The following is a 24,155-nucleotide window of genomic DNA, read 5'->3' as shown; positions in this document are numbered from 1 at the left end:
TGCTGGAAATTTCACAGCTTTAGATTGGTTTTTATTGCGTCTTTATTTTTCTTACCGCTTCTGAGGCCTGGTGGACTAAATCCGGTCTCCGTGAATCCAGTCCGAACTGATTCCCTGACGGCTGCTGCTCGTGAAAAAAAACCACAAAATCACTTGCCGCGCTACTGCGGATTAGGAAACGAACAGAGTGAAATTTGTTCGTCCTTCTTCTGCGGCGTACGTTTTTCGTTTGCCGGCAGTGCATAAATGCTGAGGCGGTTTCTAGCACCATCGTTATACATCGTTGGTTGTGTGAGTGATTTTTGTTCGCTCTGTTTCGTGCTATGTTTTCGCTGCGGTATTTTTTGTGGCGCTTTGCGAAAGGCCTTTTGCATTCGATATAGCATTTGAATTGACGGTTGAGCTGGGTGTTTTGATTGAACGGTTTTACGGCAAATATAACAGTTGTAGTTTTTCGCTTAGGATGTATATTACAGTCAAATCTTAACATATCTAAACATATCGTAACAAGGTGTTTCTGAATCGGTTGGTGTATGAATGATTAAAATCCATCTAGTAATATCGGAGTTATAAGCGTGCAAACCTTACATAGTTTCGTTACATGGGAGATAGTTTAGATTTTAGAATGACACCTAGCCCCAGATAGTGGAGTAAGACATTTTTAATGTCAAAATGCGGTTTGGTTCACTTCTTGAATCTCAAGAACTATTCTCTACAGTCGAACACAATTAAAGGAATTATGGGTAAAACCGACACTGTGAGTAAAACCGACAACCCACAACTTTCCCTAGAAATCAACATCCAGTCAAACAGACAATCGGAAAAATCTTCCAGTTTTTTTTTAAATTTGAGCTAGTTTTATCCATTTTTTTCAATATTCATTTATTTAGTTTTTTCTCACAAATTGTAACTTGATTCACAGAATTTTCAAGCAAGCGATGGGATGATGCCGAGTGCCCCAGAATAAGATTTTAATGTACCGTAACCTGAACTCTTTTTATACCACTTGTGAGTAAAACGGTTCGGGAATGCACATTTTGATTCGATTTCAAATGAATTTTACTCAAACATAAAGGTGTTACATTGTGTCAAATATATTGATGAACATTTGTTGAATTCTCAGCTAGTTGCAGTAGTGGTATAGTAGGAAAGGTTTAAGCGCATCCTCAAGTTTAGCAAATGGTCCTAAATTTAGGATCTTGTGGATGCGTAACCTTCAAAATAGTAAAATTCGACTGTATTATTACTACTATTACACTTACAATCAAATTCGAATGTTTTATTTTTTTTTTAATTTGGACAACAATATCAAAAAACCGACTCAAATTTTCAGTGAAAGGTATGGAACATACGTGTTTATGTAAAATTACGTTCATTGAATCGTTGTCTTAAACATTATAAGGGTAAAGTAGGTTTTTTTCGAGCATCAACTTTTTCCAGTTTTTTCAGGAAAGGTTCCAGTGTTTTTGAAAAAACATATTGGCAACGCTGCTTATGACCAACTGGATGCAATGAAGACGAGGTTGAGGTATTTAATATTTTTTATTATTATTTTTTAAAAATGTTCGCTATAGGGGTAAAACCGACACCCTTTGATTGATGGTAAAACCGACACGCTGGTAAGATTTTTTTTGTTGGAGACGAACCACTGCGACCAGTATTTAGATCTATTGTGGTATGCCCTTTCCTTAATCTAAGTGTACTATCTACTATGACATATCACTATTGATGGGCGATTGTCGTTATTAAGATACACGCTCTTGCCTTGGAATATGTATAACATGCATTAATACCGAAAATACCGCGTTTTAAAAAAAATCCTTCAAAAACTGCCGAAAATGGTAAAAAATTTCAGCTCATCTCGGCCAGCGTCGTCCATATGGTGCACCAACCGAACACTTAAATAATGAAAAGTTTTAAATATACAGTGACACAATCTCATTTTCGTACACCGCTATGCGGAATGCTTATATGCATTTTACAAGTAAAACATTAGTTTACGAGACATTTTATTTATGTAGAAATAGTTTACTAGATAGCATAGTGAAGATACAATAATTAACTTTGTACTACAAATGCTCATTTTTTCAAAAATAATCATAATTCTAAAGATAGTCAAATATACACGCAATCTCATATTCGTACAGTACAAATATTTTTTCAAAAATCAATTGAAATTTCTATAATAAATATTCAATGTGGTAGTCTTTTTTTGTAATTACAGTTTTCAATCGCTTTTCAATGCTGAACACTGGTTTTTGTGTGTATTTTACTTAAATTTTTTCCCATTCTTCTAAATAGTAGTTTCTAAGTTCATTCTCATTATAATCCGGATAGTTTTGCACTTTTTATCCAAATACTCCCATTTATTTTTCTAATCAGTTAATAAACGGGGTCCGCAGTGGAGAATCCATGACATTTAAACAATTATAAATTTACTCTGAACGTTTTTTGCACGCCTTATGCTTTATGTTCTTCTCCTGATCGAATTTCCAATATTCACCATTTCTTAGTAAAAGTTATCATTTTACGGAAGCTTTGCTAAAATTTATTTTAAGATATTCATATTAAAATACACATTCTGATCCACCATTCCATCAATGAAGACCAAATCTCTAGCACTTCTAGTGGACATATTATACCCCATACAATAACTCCACTGTTTCTGCACTTAGCTGCTGTTATAAGACTATTACGTTCAGGTCTGAGTTCGATTTTCTCCACTCGAAACAACAGCCATTTGAGTTAAATATGTTGAATTTGGACTCGTAGATGTAGCGTTCTCCTCCAGCCAGTTACTCTGCACGTCCACTCGCCAGTAGTATACTTCAACGAATGACCATCTCTCAATATGTTACCGGCATTCGTCCCCTAATGTGACACCAATACTGATACTCATTAATCAGGGATGTAGCCGGTGATTCCCGAACACTATTATTATTATTTATAACTCTACATCCTTTCTTCACTCCGAGAAAATAAGACGTGAAAAAAACGAAAAATAGTAATCAATTATTTTATTTTCAAAATATATTCTGAGTTAATCGCGATCTATGGACTATATCGTGTTGGAGATTTTCTGGGTCTAACTGAGCGTTTTGGTTCTATAGCTAAGTCCTTCGAGGGTTTGCGTTTGTTTCTTACGGACGTTGCTGCTGAATCCATGTTTTTCTTGGTCCCTTGAGAATTTTTTGTTAAGTCTATATCTGAAGCTACTGATTCTAATTCGGGCGATATTGTTTGAGACAGCCACTTTCTGAGGTGGCTAATCGGGCGTCGATACTTAACACCTTCCTCGTTCATAACTACAGTATCACTTCCTGTCTTGTCAACAACTTTGAAGCGCTCTAGTCGAAAATTTGACTCCAACTTGCCAATGTCGTAATTTCGTAACATGATAATATCTCCGACGGAGATATCGGATTGCCTAGCATGTGCAAGTCCTTCACCGACCTGCCCATTAAGAGCACTAGTGGGGCTTTCTCCGTGACAGAATGCGGAGTAGTGTTGTAGGTATATACGTATTCTACAATAGCCTTTCGCCAATCTTTCTTCATAACCTTCGCGATACGCAAGGATCGCAGGATGCCCCGATTTTGTCTTTCAACGAGGCCGTTCATCTGAGGTTAATATGGGATCGTGTTTACTCATTTAATATTCTTACTACGGCAGTACGTAGAGAACTCATCGCTTGCAAAAAGCGGCCCGTTGTCGCAGCGTATCGTCTCCGGGTAGGAAAGTTCTGCGAAAATTGCTTCGAGGGCTTCGACAGTTTTCGTGGTTGTGGTGGTCTTCATCTCAATAACCTTCAAATATCGACTAAAATAATCCACTACCACTAGGAATGTCACACATTCCTTTGCTGAAAAGAAATCAATGGCTATTTTCTGCCACGCTCTCTCTGGCATTTCTTTTCTGAGCATCGGCTCTGGTGGAAATTGTCTGCTCACAGCTGTACAACCCAGACACTCTTGAACCCTATCGGTTACATCGCGGTCCATGCATGGCCACCAAACTCGTTCCCTAAGCGTCCGACGCATTGCAACAATTCCTGGGTGGCCTCGATGTGCTATGTCTAACGCCCTCGATCGTAGCTTTTGGGGAAGTATAATTCTGTCATTCCGAACTAAAACTCTATCGATGACTCCCAATTCATTGGCAAAAGCCTAGTATCGGAAAAGTTTTTCGGGCCAGTTATGCGTTTCAAGGGCAGCAGTAACAGCAGACAAGATTTCGTCACGCATGGTATAATTTCTTATTTCTTCCAATGTAATTGCTAGTGGATGCTCTCCAATTGCGAATAGGAAATGTTCGGAGTCTTCGTCGAAAGATGGTTCACTTTGAGGACAAAGCCGAGATAGTATGTCCGATATATTCGACGAGCCAGGGATGAATTTCACCTCAAAATCGTATGGCTGCAAGCGTAGAACCCATGATTCCGCTCTGGAGCACGCCCGTCGACCGTCTCTATGCTTTCCGCTGAAGATGTATTCTACAGCCTTATGATCGGAGAAAATAATGAATCTGAGCCCAAACAAGTACAGATAAAATTTCTCTACCGCCCATACAACAGCCAAAGCCTCACGTTGTGTTTGAGAATAGATACGTTCGGTATCTGATAAGCCTTTCGAAGCAAAATTGATGACTCTAGGTGTTTCATGTTTATCTCTTTGCACGAGAATCGCGCCCAGTCCTACGGACGAGGCATCGACGTATCGTTCTGTGACATCATTTGGATCATAGAACCCCAACGTTCTTACATTTCTAGAAAGCTCATTTCTCAGGTCATTAAAAGCGGCCAACTGTTCCATCCCAAATGAATCAATGGTTCCACGAATGAACTGACGCAATGGTTCTGTTCTTGTTTTTTTTTTTATTTCAATTATAGAGGTTTTAACCTTAAGGTCATTCGCCTCTTCGGGTTAGAAAAATCTCTTAGGAAAAATTTCTAACCCTATGTGCGGGGTCGGGACCTGAACCCAGGTGCGCTGCGTACAAGGCAATCGATTTACCAATACGCTACGCCCACCCCCCTTTTCTGTTCTTGTTGATATTTCAGATATGAAATGCCCAACGAAGTTCACGAGCCCAAGGAAACCTCTTACCTCTTCCTTAGATTTCGGTACACGAAAGTTCTTAATCGCCGATGTTTTCTCTACTGACGGATTAATTCCAGCTGCACTAACTTTGAAACCAAATACTTCCATTTCCCGCACTCCGTACATACACTTCTTTTTGTTCAACATTGCATGGTTCTGCTTCAAAACGGCCAGTGCTTCTTCCAATCGCGCATTATGCTCTTCAAGCGTTCGTCCTGATATTATTACATCATCGATGTAAACGATGACCCCTTCGATTCCAGCGAGCACATGGGTCATGATGCGCTGAAATATTTCGGGAGCGCAATTGATCCCGAATGTAAGTCGTTTGAAGCGCATTAGTCCCTGACTGGTCATGAAGGTTGTAATACCACGTGAATCTGGTTAGAGTTCCACGTGGTGGTAAGCTGAAGTAATATCCAAACGTGAAAAATATTTGACCCCTTCAACTTATTGAGCAACGTTTCAATCACCGGCAATGGAAAGTGCTCACGTTGAATAGCCTCGTTTGGGTACTTCATATTGATGCATAATCGCACGTCATCTGTTCCCTTCGGGACAACGACCATAGGCGATATCCATTCTGGAACACCCTCGACAGGCTCAATTACATCCAATCGCAACATTTAATTGATCTTCTCCTCCACCTTGTTTGCCATAGGCTCAGGTACACGAAGGTAGGAAATCTTTTTCGGTGGAACGAGCTTATCAATCGATAATTTGACCTGAACATTAGGTAATTTTGGAAAAGGTTTCCATTTTGTCTCTACGTTGCATACATCCAGTCCAACCTTCAATACTTTGAGGTCTTCGGTCGTTCGCTTGCTCAACAAGCATCTGTTCGACCCATCAATTACGAAGAATTCGGCGTAGCTCTTCGGCTTCGATGGATTGACAGAGATCCAGGCCTCAAATACTATTAATTTCTTGAGTGAATCATGACTAGCATATGTTGTCAACCGACGACCAAAATATGTTTTCTATCTCAATAGCTTAGCATTGCTATTTTCTAGTAAAGTCCAAACTTCCTTGGTAACTGTGTTTATAGAGGAACCAGAATCAATCAGAAAATGTACAGGACAATTATCGATCAAACATGTAACGATGCCGTCAGTTATAGGATTTGTTTGAACCTAAATAAATAATTTAAGAAAAGCGAAAATTCACTGTTATTTTATTTGCCAAATTCAATCTACATTCAAGTGAGGGCTACGGTTAAATGATAATTTCGCATTTAGTTGATCTCTAACTATACCTTAGAAACATTATCTGATTGCGGCCGGTGGGGTAGTTCTTCCACCCAGCCATCATCCTCTCGTAACGAGTTTGCTTCATTGGCCGTCCGCCTCCAGGCGGTATTCTTCCTTGAAATGCTTTGTTGCGATTCGTGACATCTCCGTGTGAAATGCCCGATTCGGTGACACTCGTTACACCGCGCTTTTTGAGCCGGACAATGTGGTGAGTTTGAAAAGTGCCTGTACGCTCCACAGCGATCACACTCCACTTTGTTACGTTCTTGCCATTTTCCTCTAATGGGCCCGTTCTTAAAGGCTTTCGCTCCATTCTTCAATAGCTGTCGTGAGATGCGCTCTTGATTTATTACCGCTACGGAACTTGCAACAGATTCACTGCTAAAAGCCTCCGATTTTTCCTTCTGACGAATAAGGATTTCTCGGTTGACAGCATAACTTGTAAGCTCATCAAGGTCCATCACACCTTCTAGACCTTTGTCCCGTACACGTTCATCACGAGCACCCCTGGTGACTTTCTGGAGAATCTCTTTCACTTCTCTGTCCTTGAATTCGTACCGCGCAGCCTGCGCACGTAGCCGCAACAGAAAATTATTAAAATTTTCATCGCTTCCTTGTTTAAATGAACGGAACACTTCCAGCTCGATGCGGGCGTTACGCTTCCCAACAAAGAATTTCTTCAGTCGCTTCACTGCATTGTCATACTCCGGCTCTTCTTGAGAGCAGTAAGGCACTTTAACTGGTTCCGGATAAATTTCATCCGGGGCTGATCCCAGATTATATTTATGCGCTGCAATCCACGCCCGCCAACCATCAACAGCAGCACCAGCTTATCGCATTGTCCTTCCACCTCTCGCAATTCCAAAAGTAGCTCGACTAACCAATGCCGCTCTTCCCACTCTCTTCGCAAATCATGCGTATCGACAAAATCATTGAATGCCTCTAGCGGCCATTTTGATTTGTCACGGAAGCTCGTCTGTAACGAAAAATGAGAAAGATGGAATCACTTCACCACACACAGCAAGGCGTAAGCGGTTGTACAATGTTATTTGCAAATTTATACCTCATTAATTTCCATTCTCCATTCTTCCTTAATTAACACTTGATTATATCAATTTATTACCTGCATTTTCTAATCGATACCACTCTCTTACGACGAACAATCTTTGCTTCGAATCTCTTTCACAAATTCAATTTGCATACGTTTCTCCACAACAAGCGGCTGAGAATTTTTTACGCTGCCATACACTATGCGATTTGAACCCTCTTCAGTGACTGTGCATAAATCGTTTCGACTTATTGTAATCCAGCGAAGTGGAAAACTTTGACTCTGCTCTTTTGCTATCGACCAACTCACACACATGCGCGAGTATCGCAATACTCATTATTTGCTGCGACCTCTGTTGCGCTAGGAGTTGTGTTGGTTTAAATATTAATAGCCCAACATTCTCATTTTTACGAATGCCAAACCACACACATACTCAACTACGCTATCAGCTCTCTATTTCTTTTTACTCTTATTCGCGCACGTATTGATTTTTTTGGTTTCCTTTAGAACGCACTACCATACATAACCAACATTTATTTGGTTGGTTCGACGTTGCACCCAGCTCTCGCGCTCAAGCTTGTTTCCGCTCTTCCTCTCTCTGTCTCTCTTTTTACCAGTTTCTCTACATTTTGTGCCTTTCCTCACACGTGAGATAAAGCTTCTCAACCTCATCCGTTGTGTGTATCCACGCTACACTCGTTCGATGAAATTAACGTGAGTGAATTTGACGTCGTCGCATAGCCGTATTTTTTCCTCTTTATGCTCTACAGCGCCCAGCTGGTCTAGCTAAAAATCTGTTCGTCTCAATGCGCTACGGTTTAAACCGGACTCGCTTTTTCACTTGCTCTACAGCTAATAGCTGGCCTAGCATCCGAATATTATTTTTTTTTTGCGCAGTGATTTTGCGGATCTTTTGCTGCTCTTCAAACTACGTTTGGACCAGCATTACGTGTAACGCTACGGACTGTTTTAATCCGGTCTCGCCATGCCCTTCAGTGAATACTGGTTTGGCTTTTTCATCACATTTCATATTCACTCATTAAGCTTAGCTTCATAACTCCTCTTGTTTCGCACAATTGGGTTTAAGACCAATGCACTGACAAACTAAAAAGAATACCTACCATTTTGAATCCTACCGACTGTGCCAGTTGTAGCGTTCTCCTCCAGCCAGTTACTCCGCACGTCCACTCGCCAGTAGTATACTTCAACGAATGACACTCTCTCAATATGTTACCGGCATTCGTTCCCTAATGTGACACCAATACTGATACTCATTAATCAGGGATGTAGCCGGTGATTCCTGAACACTATTATTATTATTTATAACTCTACAGTAGACAAAGTTTGCAATCTTTCCAATATTCCAATAAAATGTTTCAATGTTGATTAGTAAATAAAAAATCAATACTTTGTTCTTCTCATTGATGAACAGCTTCTTGCTCAGAACACAGGCATTGTAATTCTAAAGAAAATTTTCAATAGGACGTAAGTAACATTGAGAGCCTCTCTTTGTTTACTTTCTCTTTCGTTTATTACGACGTCATTATAACACTTTGTACTAATTTTCCAGTACATATCGAAAGCCGACGGTTTTTACTACAATATTATGCAAAAAGTAGAGTAGTAAATGTTGAAATGGCCGAGTAATGAACAGAAGAGAAAGACCTCAAAGAGAATCTCTCATTGTTACTTACATCCTATTGAAAATTTTCTCTAGAATTGTCCGTTCTCCATACATTACAAGCCGTACCAGAGCAGACTTATACTTAAATGCTATGATTCAATTTATTTACCATGTATATAACACTAAATACTCAATTTTCCCAAATTTTACTAATTAAAAATCGTTTATCCCTCATCATAAATTTTTTACGGTTCAAGTTTTTCGCAATATCTGCTCTACGTTTCGCCACATCAAAGTTTTTAACGGCATGTTAAATAGTTGGACGCAACCTTTGAACAATTTCAAAGATTTCATGAAGTGATTTAGCTTCATTTTGGTGAGTAATAATTAGTTTTCGTCCCATGGTGGCAGTTAGTTTACTTTTTTAACCATTACGTTAATTTGAGGGAATTTCTGTAACTAGTGTAGAGGAAACTGTGCCAATGAATCTTTTTTTTGTATCTATTTTTCTAAGTAGAACAAAAAATAAAGAAATAACAAATCTTAAATTACAAATTAATTGACTTTTCAAAAGTGTTCGAATATGAAATTGTGCCAATTTCACACCAAGTAAAGATTTTTTATGTGTAGTGTACGGAAACTTGCAAACTTTTGATTGCAAATGATACACTCAAAATAATCCACACGTTAATGCTACGTGAAAACATATGTGGTTTTCATCCATCGCACTTTTCAGTTAACACTTACGTGGATCACAGGTAAAGCAGAATGAACTCATGAACTTCATAAGAGTTTTTTTCGTAATACTTACGTGACTTTTTACGTAGCATCTACAAGATATTTTAATAGAACCTACATGATGTTACTGTAATATTTATTAAAAAAAAAACGGTGAACTTATTCCACTAGTGTTTCACATAATACTTACGTGATTTTTTCGGTAACTTTTACGAAGTATTTTTATAGAAGTTACAATCAATGAATCTATGAAAAGTATGTGTTTTTGTAGTAAATTTTACCTTTTGTGATATGTGGAAATTTATTGAGTTATTTATTATTCTGGTTGCAGTTGAAAATCGAAATATAATACTTAATACGCATTTCATTCATCTCCTATTTTCACCATGCGCACTAGTGAGCATTGTTTGCATGCGAATAATACTCACTAGTTCCTCCTCAGTGCGCACGCTGTAAGTAGTATATAAATGAAAAGTGCAAGTACAATATTTCGATTTTCAACTGCAACTAGAATAAAATAACTGCATTATTTTCCAATTAATTTATAAATTGTAAAATTCTTATTGGAAAATTGTTCAACTAATAGACCTAAATAATGTAAAAAAAGACATCAAACTAGCATATAAAACTTGATTATAACATTTATTCTCTCTAAATAAACAGCATTGTGTTTACACTATTTTATTGAACAATATATCAACAAGGCTATCTTGAAATCCATAAACAATGCTATCCATGGGAGTGGGCGTAGCGTATTGGTAAATCGATTGCCTTGTACGCAGCGCACCTGGGTTCGAGTCCCCACCCCGCACATAGGGTTAGAAATTTTTCCTAAGAGATTTTTCTAACCCGAAGAGGCGAATGACCTTAAGTTTAAAACCTCTATAATTGAAATAAAAAAAAAAATGCTATCCATGAATAGGTTCACTGTTACGACCCTTTCTGACATAATTTAGATTAATAGTATACAGAGGTAAAAACGTTTTAGTAATTTATTGCCAACAAAAATGTCAATATAACGATAAAACATGTTTGTTTCGAAATGTTAATGTATGATAGTTTATCTCTGTTTTTCAAAATTATTCCTATACTCTTTTTGCTGTTTCAGACTCTTCGCAAAACGAGTATTTTGAATCTTTCGTACATCGTTATTGTTAATAATTGGTTTCCATTGATCTTTTTTTCGCCCTATAAATTGTACGCTAGCATGTTGCCTAAAACACAACTCACCGTCACTGGCGCGGTTCTCTAAATTTTCTCTTGCAATGATAAACCCACCATTGTAATTCCGGCGTATTCGTAACCCGGTACATTACCAATACCGCGCTCGTCTTCTAACTACTGTCCCCGATCCTCTACATATCAATTGGATCTTAATACAGTAACTCCGATATCAGTGACAATCTGGAGTTTTCCAAGGTAGTATACTGCTGCTAGAAGCATAACTGTCCCATGTGCTATGGGAATCCCTATACACATGGGACAATTATGCTTCTAGCGGCAGTATATGGGATTATAATTATTTCCTGATTAATTGCTGAGAATGCGTCGGTTGACAACAACAGCTGATTCAAACTGCGCCCGGTATCCCGTTTCAGTAGATGAATGATGTATATCAAAAAGCTCTCTATTCTTAGTTGATGCCTGGGATATCTGGAAGAATGAAAAGACAGTGATTATTGCGCATATACCAAACAATAACATTTTCGAATTAAATCGCATAAAATTTAGTTTGACATTCTAATAAATCACAATCAATAAATCTAACTAAAATTAAGCTGTGCCGAATGCATTATTTTAGTGTTATTCGAGTATTACAATTCTGAAAGCTCATTGATCAATAGAAAAAAAATATAACTTAAGTTTAAATTCTTTTAAAGCACTGTGCTGTATGAAAAACAAATCGTGCGCCTCGACAGTCAGTACAAAATAAAACCTGTTTTAATCCACCTAGCGATGTAATTGTACCTCTTTCATTTAGCCAATAACTGGTTGTTTAATATAATTGTGAAAATGTATTCATCTGAAGACAATATGATCTTAGAAATATGTACGAGAGTCGCTCGCGATCAATTTCCGATAATTCGAAACGAGCAATTTAAACTCCGAACAGCTGACCATCGGGAGTATTGATTCATATTAACACTTCCATGATCATTTCCAAAGTTTGCAGTACAAAGCAAGCGTACAAAAAGTATAAAAGATATCCCAAATTAATGTGAAGAAATTCACTGTGAAATGATAATGACAAGTTGACATCTCAACTCTTCCTATTAGACACGTTTCCATAATTAGTTAAATGCCAAATTGCAAACGACATGTTTATTATGGGTAATAAATATAATAAACCCAACGACAAGGGCGCTTGATCCATCGGCGGCCCAGAAGAAGAATGGATGGAAGAAGAGCAATACTGGCAAAGACCGACTACCACATCAGCGGTTCAAGCTCGAAAGAAAGACGCAGAGTACTGCACTGGATGATTTTGAAGAAAGGGCCATGAGTGCAATTTTTCGAAGCTTCCGATGACCCTACATTTTTTGACAGAGTGAAGTTCTGGAGTGTTGAAATGTTTACCGCTGCTTAGGAAAGCAAAAGTAGTACAAAGCTAGTATCAGATCTTCATGAGACCTCAAGAAGTCACTTTTAGAGATATTCGTCAATGTAGATTTGTTGGTAGACGGTTCCAGATTTAATAAAAAAACTGGCTTATTTTGACACACCTACAGATCGCTTGCCACACAAAAAACTTTTTGTGCTATTCGATAGAATGGATAAAGGCTATGATGGAAAACCTCCAGGTTGAATCTTCAGTACGGATCAATAGCTTGACCTAGGAACTCCTAGCATGTTGTTAGTCGCCTCTTACGACATAGGCAGGTTCCCTGTGGTTCTATTCTTGATCGAAATAGTGCAAAAAAATTACAACTTTATACGTTGCCTCATCAGATCTACTATAGTTTGCAAATGAAACTTGGGACTGCAAGCTGCTAGCAGATTGCAAAAGTACCGGATCATGCTGTGTGGGGTGGTGTCCCGGTTAACAATAAGGCGAACGAACATGCTTGCAGATACGTCATTTAGTAAGACAACTGTTAGTTTGTCAGATGATTTTTTTTTTAAATTTAAAGATCAGAAAAGAATAATTGAAGTTTAAGTTTTCCAAGTTAAAGATCCCTATTGGCCATCAGTGATTTGGACCTGTAAATCGAAATAATTTGATGTTTTTTTAATGGATTTTTAACCTTTGAAATAATACAATTGTACCGGTTTAACCAACATTGTACCAACCTGTAACTTCGGAACCAAAAGTCAAATCTGGATGAAATTCAACAGCAGTCAATGGGACTATTGTATTTATCATTTGAAGGCAAGTTTGTAAAAATCAGTCAAGAATTTCCTGATAAATAGGTGTGACAATAACTTTGGAACTTGGCAAGTTCTCCGGGGTTTTCAAAAACCGTCATAGGTGGCCAATATAGTCAAAGCTACTTTGATTGGTCTTTAGTGAATTTGCAGACCACACCCTCCAAACGTAACTCCGGAACCGGAGGTAGGATCGACTAAAAATTCAACAGGCGCGTTAGAACCGTTCATTTGAAACTAAGTTTGTGAAAATCGGTTCAGCCATCACTGAGAAAATTGAGTGGCATTTTTTGACAAACATACACATAGACATTTAGCGGTCTATCCGAACTGAATTGAATGGTATATAGTTAACTTGGATGCTTATGCTACAGAATTTGCAAAGTTAAATGCAGATGAAGCACTCTGATAGTCGACACTAATCTGACAAAGCATTAATACTTATTAATTCGATAATTAATTATGGAAAGACGTCTTGTAATACAGTAGAGACCCGTTTTTATCAGCCCCTTGATGAATTTTAGGCTGATAAAACGGGGACATATATTTTTCTTTCTTTCTAAAAAACAGAAGCTCTTGTAGTACTTTTCCTTAGTCCCTAGATATAGCCTCATAACCCTTTTTGATTATTTAGTTTAAATTTCCCTTAAAGAGCAAAATTAAAAAAAAAATCAAAATGTTTATTTTTCCATATTTCGGATCTCTAAAATAAGAAAAATATGCTCAAGAAAGGATTTACTCGAATTCAACTTGGTTCGTCTGCTAGAGCCCATCAAACTACTATCAATTTTCATATGATGCTGACAAAATCGGGTCAAAAAGCTGACAAAATCGGGGGCTGATAAAATCGGGTCTTCACTGTATTTGGCTAGATTACAAGTGTTTTTTCTAAAGATAAGTGTTATACCTAAAACGAAACCACAGCTAAGCTCAATCGAATTAAAGCTATCTTAAACACACAAGTAATAAAATTGCCGATTAAAATCAACAAACAATATACGAGTTGATTGGTGAAAGTCATAGTAAGAATCCGCAAGAACCGAATTGACGATAATGTAATCGGTTCTGATTGGTGTCCATCGCCAACTTTTGGCAAAACAAATATCATGAAATATGTGAAAGAATCAATTTATCGGTCAATCGGTCAAGAATTCGCTGGAAAATAAGCGTGTCATTAACTTGGAACTTGGCATGCTCCCCGGGGGCATCAAGAATCGTCATAGGCGGCCAATGTGGTCAAAGCTACTTTTATTGGTCATTAGTGATCTAGACCAGCAAATCCAACTAATGTTACACCCATTCTAATATGTACTACATCGTTTGTGCATCATGGTGGTACCAGTTTATATGCAAATTTGCGATGTGATCGCACTCATCAAGCCGTAACTCCGGAACCGGAAGTCCGATCGACAAAAAATTCAATAGCAGCTTATGGGAGCTTATACCGTTCATTTGAAACTAAGTTTGAGCAATTTGGTTAAGCCATCTCTGAGAAAAGTGAGTGAGACTAGAAAATATATACACACATACAGACATTTGCCGATCTCGACGAACTGAGTCGGATGGTGTATGAGGCTCGGCCCTCCGGGCCTCTGCTAATAAGCCGACTTTCCGAGTAATTGCATATCCTTTCTATTGAGAAAGGCAAAAATCACATTTTATATAACATCATTCTCTCGCTTTGGACCCATCTGCTGATTGTTTGACTGAGTAATGAGTAAACGATGTTTCTATTATCTATAGTTAAGATATATTTAACCACTCTGTGAGGGTTCTGAAGTGACCATTAGTGATCCTGATTTTTGATGATAAAAAAATCGATGGTAATTGTTTACTTTAGATACTTTCCTCCTCTGTGAGCGGAAACATGTTTTTCTTTTAGAAATATGCTAGTTTGTTGTAGATTCATGAAAAAGGGGCGGAAAGCGAAAATTACAATTTATTAATAAACTTAAAAAATAAGTTGTGTTTTCTAACTTTGCTCACAGTGTTCTTGTACTCCCGAAAGTGAGGTTGTGTGCGAAGTTAGCATAATGCCACATAGCCGCGTCCAAGGATCTAAGGTCCAAGAATTCGCCGGACGAGGTGGTTGCGTACTTGCCATCGGAAACGCAAACAAACCTGTGATCCACTCGTTTGTCCATTATACTCAGGCATAGGGGCTATGGCAAGTTTAAGTCGATAGCACTTACAAAAACTCCGGAACCGGAGGTGCGATCAACAAAAAATTCAATAGCAGTTTATGGGAGCCACCTTTCATTAGAAACTAAGTTTGAGCAATTTGGTTCTGAGCACTGAGAAAATGAGTGAGATTAGAAAATATATACACACATACAAACATTTGCCGACCTCGACGAACTGAGTCGAATGGTATATGAATGGTATATGGCAATGACAAAGTTTCGTTTAGTTACAGTAGTACAGTTACAGTATTTAGTATCTAACAAGCATAAGCTAGCCATAGTCTCTATGTTTGAGTAAACCGGGAAAGCGAGTGGATCACAGGTTTGCTTGCGTATCCGATGGCGAATACGCGATCACCCCGTCCTTAAACTCGGCTACACCTTATTTTTTAAGGTTATTAAAAAATTATTAAAATTTTCGCTTTCCGCCCCGAATCTACAACACTAAACTAGCATATTTCTAAAAGAAAAACATGTTTTCCGCTTACAGGGGAAGCCAAATCGATTATTACCACCCTTGCGCTTCAAAATGTTCATTTTAAGCTAAATAATTATTATTCAAATAACACTATGTATAAGTGAGAGTCTCTCCTTGTTTACCTTAGATTTCGCTTATTGCAGTTCCATCATACAATTTTGCCAGCACATATCGAAATATTATGATCTCGATTCACATATTATACAAGGTTTAAGGAAGCAATCGGAAAGAAAAGAAAACGGTCGTTATAATATAAATAAAAGGAAAGTATATAACAAAAGCTCTCATTCGCGCAAAAGACCTTTTGAAAAATAATGCTGAATTTGTGGTACTACCAGTTTTACTAACCTGTTCACCACGGTATACAACGTATTCAGGAAAGTGCGACTCACCAGCCGAGGGTCGTCCGATGACGGAGTTGTCCCCAGGTAGCGCACGCGCCATCTTCATTACACTGAACTGCAGGAACGATTTGCCTAGTGCCACTCGGCAGAGCAGCAATTTTCTGATGATAAATAAGCAGCGTTATTGGAAATGAACTCACTTGGACCAATTATTAATGCAACGCTAGTTACCTATGACACTGATAGCATGATTATCCTTATGCGCCACTGATTCCGAAAACATACTGGTTCTGCACTTTCTGCACGATGGCATTGATAAAGGATGACCCATGAAACAGAATTCATTCGCGTGCTTGGCGACCGTTTTCTTTCAAGATTTCCTTGCGAGGGTGGACGTATCGCTCTCATAGTTTTAGATTCTATACTTTTTGCACCTACAATCATATGCATTATGTACTGTAGACCAGTACTTAATTTCTTCACCTACTCTGACAATGTAGTATCGGGTGAAAATAGCGCTAGCGTGACCGTTATCTTGGTGCTCTTATAGTGGCTTGCATTTCTTTTTTGGCGGCAAAAAACTCTTACTCATCGGTAAGAAGATCAACCAGAACAGTACTCGGATTTGGAGTTAATCCCAGACAATTATTTGTTTGATGATTCATGTTATGTCGTACGCAAAGTAGCAATCCCTTTCAGTATCATATGACAAAAACCGTACGCCGAGACACCAACCTGTTTCAGATCTTCGTGGCAAATTTTAATCTGTTCTCGCTCGACCAGTGCAATTAAATGTTTCAGCTGTAGTCTAATAAGGCAAGCGGACTCGGATGATTCGATTGATACCACATTTTAGACGATAGATACTTGACGCTTTCCGCAGTTGCCAAATCCAAACTAGTTTTGCCTTCCTGGTTTTTCATGAACAGATCGGCACCGTAAGCGAACAGTATCAAACGTTTAGAATGTTTTTGATGAATTGGTGAGCAATGGTATTCTTACGAGTAATGTACAGCTGAATTCGACCTTTGTGGGCCGCTTCGTGCAATGGGCTCTAGCCCCATTTGTCCATAGCATTAACCGCAGTGTTTGATAAGCAAAGTAGCTATATCCAAATATCCATATGAAGAATCAAACCTCCCTTGTCGTGCGTTTACATCAGCGCAATGTTGTAGGAGATACTCGACCACTTTTAGATTATTGTAACCAGCTGTAAATAATGAATTTAGCAAATCGAATTGAATAATCTCTAAAATCAAGAAACTAACCAGCTAAATGGAGTGGAGTCGAATTTCTGCCTTACGCATCCCGACAGTTGAACACGAGCCAGGTTGCTCTTCTTCACTGCATCTAAAACCACTGTCGTATCACGTAGTAGATCCGCTACATCTAAATGCTGTATAAAATAATAATTTCCATTAAACTTAAATTTGCAGTGCTTACACATGATAGAAACTTGTATGATGCTTAACTCGAGTTCATCTAGATCTAAGACATCTAGATAACCGGGAGCTATGCATCATGCAAGTTACTACTGATTTTTTTTATTAAGAAACAAAATACGAAGTTACGTATCGTTCCGTTCCGAGGCGCAGCTCAACTGGAATAACATTTGGTTTGCTGCGTTCTTTGTTTACTTGGCTGATCAGTTGTTCTTTAGAAAACCTGTGAACAGCCAAGTAAACAAAGAGCGCAACATATGTCATTTCGGTCGAGCTGGGCCTCAGAAAGTAACACAGCGTATTTTGCTTCATTCGTTTATAAAATCATATTCTAGACAAACATGTCGAATGGTCCTAAAAGCAAACGAGAGCCTCTCATTGTTTACGTTCTCTTTCGATTATTACAGCGTCATTATAAAACTTTCTAATATTGTTTCAGTATATATCAAAAGACTGATTTCGACTAGCTTATTGTACTAAGCAGTAAGCAACAAACATATAAGCACCCGAGTTATTAACCGAAGAGAAAGTAAAAGAAACTGTCATTTTCATTTAAAACCTTTTGACATGTTTGGCTAGATATATAGCCAGCGTAATATCTTACCTTAAGGCAAAAGGTTACAGGATCGGCTGCGGCGCTTTCTCGAATTTTTAAAACTTTTACGTAAAAGATATCAACAATCCCTCTCGTGTAAAGTTGCGCAAGGAATTAAACTATTTTTTGGTATAACTAAAATTTTAAAATTTTGATGATTACTCACGGCTAGCATTTTCTAGTTCGAACCAAAATATCTCAGATATTTTATTCAAAAGTACTCCATATTATTGCATAGGATTGTAGCTTTCTTTGTGTAGAATTTTTCGTTCGCTTACATTACATAGCTACGATGCTTCGTTTTTGAGTTATTCATATTTTAGTAAAGTTGATGAAATATCCATATTTGCAGCCGCATTTTTACCAAATGCCGTATGTCCATTCTAACTTCAGTGAAAATAAATACAAAGCGAACGCGCATGCATGATGTCGGTTTTGTGCCAGACCGGACTAAGCGATATTACATTGATACAGAGAAAACGTGTACAAAGATTGAATCTTTGCATTCTTTACGGTATTATTCGCAATGGATTCATTTCATAATTCATGCTAATGATAATATTTTTCAAATCTGGTGCAAATGAGAGGTAACTGAAGAAGAAATTCTTGATTCAATCCTATCATCATCTCATCTTTTGAGATTTTGCTGCTTAGTCCTGTCTGACTTTACACCGATTATATAGCAGAATGGTGAAACAGGTAAAAAACACAAATGACGGTTGGCCGCATGCTACCGCATGGTTGTTTATGGAGAGCCACGTGTTTCCCCACTGATGATTTCTATAGTCTGACTGTTGATTTGAATATTTCATTCTTTCCGATGTGTTATTATAGTTACTAAACTGCTTGGGCGTTCAATAATAAGGAATGCCGTTGAGGTGGAGCTTCCATATTGCTTTGTCAGTAGCTTTTCGCAAGTTCTTGAGAGGTGAAAATTTGGTTACCCACCCACTAATGAAGAATAAATAGAGGATAAACTGCTTGCCGGGGAAATAAACGCACAATTCAAATGTTTATATTTATCAGGCTTATGATGTCAACTTGTGAGAATTATAGGTACATAAATTAGTGATTCTCCATTATATGTTCATCCAAGACTGCCTGCTGAAATATGCTTTCTAAAATGTGATTCTGTAAATGTTTGGGAGAAGAATTCTACACTCTATGTTTGAATGAAGAATTTTTCTCCCAAACATTTACACAAAATGACATTTTAGAAAGCATTTTTCAGCATTGTATGCATATGTAGCATTAGTCGTTTGTTCGATCTAGTAAAAGCTTTTGTCAAATCGAGAGTGATTTTGAAAATGGTTGTAGTTTTTAAACATCCGTGTTTGTTTTTGCAGATATATGTTTCCCTACAGCTTATTTATCTTGTTGAGTGATGAATTCGTTATTGTTGCTGGCTTGAACATTTCGAATAGAAATTCGTTCAGTATACTCTTCGTATAAAGTATGGATTGTTGCAAGTACCGATCAATCACATTGCTGAAAACCGCCTACAAAGTGTTCACCGCCGTCCATAGAGAAAAATGGGAAATACAGAGCAGGTTTTACTGGGGAATGCATCACAACAAACGAAATGTTCTCGATTCGACTAGTCTTTCAAAAATGTTGTAATTACAACGTGCCACCTGTTTATAGATTTCAAAGCCGCATATGATACAATCGATTGTATGTCGCTTCCCAGAATTCCATTTCCCGGAAAACCATTCCCCGGAATGTACTATTTCCCGGAATATCATTTCCCGGAATGTCCCATTTCCCGGAATATCGTTTCCCGGAATGTACCATTTCCCGGAATACTATTTTCCGGAATGTACCAATTCCCGGAATACCATTTCCCGGAACGTACTTTTTCTCGGCAATTTGTTATACTATTGAAATCTGAAGTACTTTGAGAACATTTGCATTTAGAACTATGTTGCTACTCAAATATTTGTTTGGTTCCCTTGTCTTTGCTCGCTGATCATGTTAGGGAATTTAAAAATACTAATTCTCATGTATATGTAATTTTATTTGAAATCATTATCAATCAATCGAAGGTCCAGAAAATAGCTTATGCTAAAAGAAGGCGATATCAAAATCGTAATTTAGTTTAAAATGAATAGCATTTCAAAAATATATTACGAAAATTTTAAAGAAGGCATATGTATTTATTGTATTGAAATCAATAAAATTTCAAAAATTATTTCCATTGATTTACTATTGTTCCAAAGAAGGCTAATTCACGTAGAAATTTTTAATACGAATTGAAATTTAAAATAACTGAAGGCGTTTTCAATGCATTGTTACTGTAAACAAATATTAGTGCGAATAAAAATCAATAAAAGTCCAAGCGTATTTTCAACGAAACTTCATATAGATAAAAATAACATTCTACATAAAAATCCAAAGAAGATTGCATATTTTTAAGAAGGCAGCATCTCAGACAGATACATTCACAATCTATAAAATTTCAAAGGTTCCAAAAATATTTGTAACTGAATTTTAGGAAATATTTATATTTTTTCGTTACCTTTTACCTAATCTTCATAAAAATCAATCAACGTATTCAGGGCATTTTTAGAGTACTAATGAACAAAACACTGCCTTTTCAATTTCAAAGATGGCTGCAATTCAAGGCGTTCTAAATTGATCGTTAGGAATTTAAACCATTATAAAGTACGGTATAAGCATATTTCTATTTGCGTAATAAGGAGATGAATCAAGATCCCAAAATGGGATCCATAATACGACTTATGCAGCACCAAAAAATATTAATTTTAAGTAATTTGTTCAGCATTTTCCCGCCAGCACGTTTTTTTTTTAATCCGAGCCCGAAATCTATCTCCTGTAATGTCTGACCTAGTGTCAAAAACTAAAGTTTTTTTTCGATTCCTTAGAACGATAGAAAGTGACTTACGTAGGATTTTTTTCGCTATTTCAATTTTACGCGAAACGCTGAAAATATCATTAAAATCAACAATCAATTTTATTGCTTTCGTTTCTCTTAGTCTTAAATTTACCGAAAATAGCCAAGAAAATCAATTCAGACATAATTTATCAACTAAAATCCTTCGTACGTTGCTGGAGAAATTAATTTAGAATATTCTGTGAATATTTCAAAGCTCGTGGTTTGACGTGGATTTAAAAAAAACGCGTTTGAAGTTTTTAGTCCGCTTGGAGTTTACCTAAAAACGATAGGACAGAATTGATAATATATACAATTAGGTATTCTGTTCGCCTTCCATTTTCTGTTATATCATTTTATTTCAATAACAAAATTTTCAAATCTTAAAAATTCTACAGTGGTGTATTATGCTTTTCACCGAAGATTACCACGCGACGGAATCGATTCACGATTTTTTTTTATTCCTTCCAAGTTTCTTCTTGGTATAAAACCAAAAGCCGTCCGTAAGCTGTTCACATTAATTATTTTAATTAATCATTAGATTAATTAAAATAATTTTTCCTAACATCGCGGAATCGAAAAGATTAAATCTTTAAAATGACAGTTTTCCAAGCTTATCGCTATCTTGTTTTTTACCGCAATAACCACTCGATCAAAAAAAAAATTTAAAAATATTTTCAAACAACTTTTCAGGTTCTAAAGTAGGTAAAATCTTCTAGAACACAATTAGCTGCATAGCAGTTCTTCTAAAAATAAGTTTGGTCGGTGAGGTACGAGTTTTTTTATTTTCCGGGAAATGGTATTCCGCGAAATGGTTTTTCCGGGAAATGATACATTCCGGGAAATAGTTTTCCGGGAAATGGTACATTCCGAGAAACGATATTCCGGGATATGGTACATTCCGGGAAATAGTTTTCCGGGAAATGGAATTCCGGGGAATGGTATTCCGGGAAATGACGCACAACCGATGCAATCGATTGAGATCATCTATGGGATCTAATACACGAATATGTGTTTCTAGCTAAACCGACATATTTGATCAAATCGACTATGGATCGAGTGATGTGTTACGTCCGAGTATCGGGGACACTATCATGTTCTTTTGAAACTCAGAAAGGACTACGGCAAAGTTGTGGAGCCTCTTATCTAATGTTTAATATCTTCTTGAAAAAATGCGGCAATAAATTGTAATAAATATGTACATGAGAGCAAGAGGCTCGAAGGAAGAAACATTACACCTTATGCTCATATGTTCGGTTCTAAACCAGGAGGCGTGTCAATCATTATTTCAACACTCCATTAACCAGACCTCGAAAGCGAAATTTCCAACTCGTTACATCTTAGCAGTTTAGAAAATATTTCAAACTACTATTTTTTGGGCTATCTAGACTACTGTATTACTACTACTGCATTTAGATGCGACCAAAGTTGAATTTTCTGCGACTAAAAAGTTGGTGCAAGTACTACAAAACACTGAAAATTACAATTATGTGGAAGAATTTGAATCTATCGTGAATAATCATGAATGATATAATCTTAAATTATTTGTATGTGAGCGAAACATTTCTAGAAGACAGTTGATAGTTTCCCATGTAAGGAACAAAAATATCTTCACAATACAATACAGAAAATTTATCTTCACTGGATTTATTATGAAATTAGTATGTATATGAGTGAGACATTTCTAGACTATTGCTGATAGTTTTAACTCAATGAGCTTCATATATAGTTCAGAAAATTTTCTTATTTTTAATTCAGATTTGTTATTTGGCCGAGTCTCATATACCAATCGACTGTGTGTGTTTTTTTGTTTTTGTTTTTAGAGGATAGCAAAAAACTTCCAAAAAAGCCATGAGACTGCAATAAAAAAAATATACAAAAGTCTAACGTCTCAGGGAACTGGTTTGTCTGGCAACCCGAATCGCCAAAAACCACTACTCTTGCCCAAAACCTGAGTCCTCCCCGGCACTACCTTACGTAATTACTTCGGGGAGGGGGTTTTTATGAGCATAACACCCACTCTAATTCCACTACTTAGCAGTTAGTTCCTTCAGTAGGGTTACAGCACTACTCCTCGACGGTGATGTGTTCTTCACCATCAACACAGACTGGCAATTTCTGCATGGTAGTCAGAAAGTTAGCAGTGGATCGAAACTTTATGCTCTTCCCCTACGAAGACAATCTGGGCGGCAAACTTCAGAGTGTCTAATTTACCTAGCCCTTCCCTTGTGCCACTCTGCACCGAAATTTTCTTCTCGTACCATTCAGCGCCACTTTCTCGTTCAGCTCCGGACTTGTTCGCAAACTACTCGGTCCAGTTGGATCTGGCCTACTCCGAAGGAGAATTCCTAGGCGAGATTCTCCCGATACCGAGCGGTAGATTTCTCCCGATGATGATGTTCGTTTCCGTGAGCCAATTAGCTCCCCGCTTTGTTCCGATTTACTCGATGTAGCCCCGGAGATGGACCTTGTCTACTCTACAGACCAGCCAGTAGGTGCTAAAGTCCATCCAGCGATTCCGGGTGGAGCGCAGCTTCCGGTTCACTGGCGCCCCAATGATCCATTGCTAGCTATTCGACGCGGTCTGATCCTCGGCTGTACATCTACCCTACTCACGAGCTATCCGGTAGGGTGTTAAGGTCGGTCCGGCGATTCCGGTTAAGTCTGACGTCCGTATCACTGGCGCCCAGATGACTAGAACCCGTTTCTACGTTGCGTACTACTCAACTGGTCCCCGGCGGGGGACCTAATCTACACCACCGGGGAGTTCCCCGGCGGCGGAATATCTCTCGAATCCCAATTTGTGGTTTCACGGCGACTTTCTAGTCAAGGTCGCTACTTTGTTGGTCCATTCGCCACTTCCTCTGCATCTCGGAGAGTATACTCGTAACCACTCTGCGGACAGCGTCCCAGGTATGCTCGTCGTGGCTCATCTCTTCGCCGATACTGTCAACTATCACACCCTACGAAAACTTCTTCGAACCTAGACCACGTGTTCCGGTGTATCTGCACGTTTACACACTCCGGGCAAAAGAGTGACGAAGCATGTCCAAACCGGTGCAAGTACTTCCGGAAGCATACGTGCCCGTACAAAA

General features: G+C 37.9%; 1 protein-coding gene and 1 long non-coding RNA gene across 3 annotated transcripts in view; one reads left to right on the top strand and one right to left on the bottom strand.

Moving 5' to 3' along the window:
• The window catches only part of LOC131687480 (WD repeat and FYVE domain-containing protein 3), a 1,208,520-nt gene that overhangs the window by 1,131,837 nt on the left and 52,528 nt on the right, over nucleotides 1–24,155 (top strand). The gene's annotated exons all lie outside the window — the stretch shown is intronic.
• LOC131691477 (uncharacterized) lies at nucleotides 10,676–17,553 on the bottom strand. Of its 2 annotated transcripts, XR_009305779.1 has the most exons (6): nucleotides 17,399–17,551; nucleotides 16,618–17,340; nucleotides 16,362–16,564; nucleotides 16,135–16,291; nucleotides 15,909–15,972; nucleotides 10,676–11,412 (listed from the first exon to the last, which is right to left on the bottom strand). It is a non-coding gene; the product is annotated as an uncharacterized LOC131691477 (long non-coding RNA). The 2 variants fall into 2 exon arrangements; XR_009305778.1 differs by having other exon boundaries at nucleotides 16,362–17,340; nucleotides 17,399–17,553.

The sequence above is a fragment of the Topomyia yanbarensis genome, chromosome 3, assembly GCF_030247195.1.
Source record: "Topomyia yanbarensis strain Yona2022 chromosome 3, ASM3024719v1, whole genome shotgun sequence".
NCBI lineage: Eukaryota > Metazoa > Arthropoda > Insecta > Diptera > Culicidae > Topomyia > Topomyia yanbarensis.
Note: the sequence above shows the minus strand (reverse complement) of the source record. Positions and strands in the feature narration are given on the sequence as shown.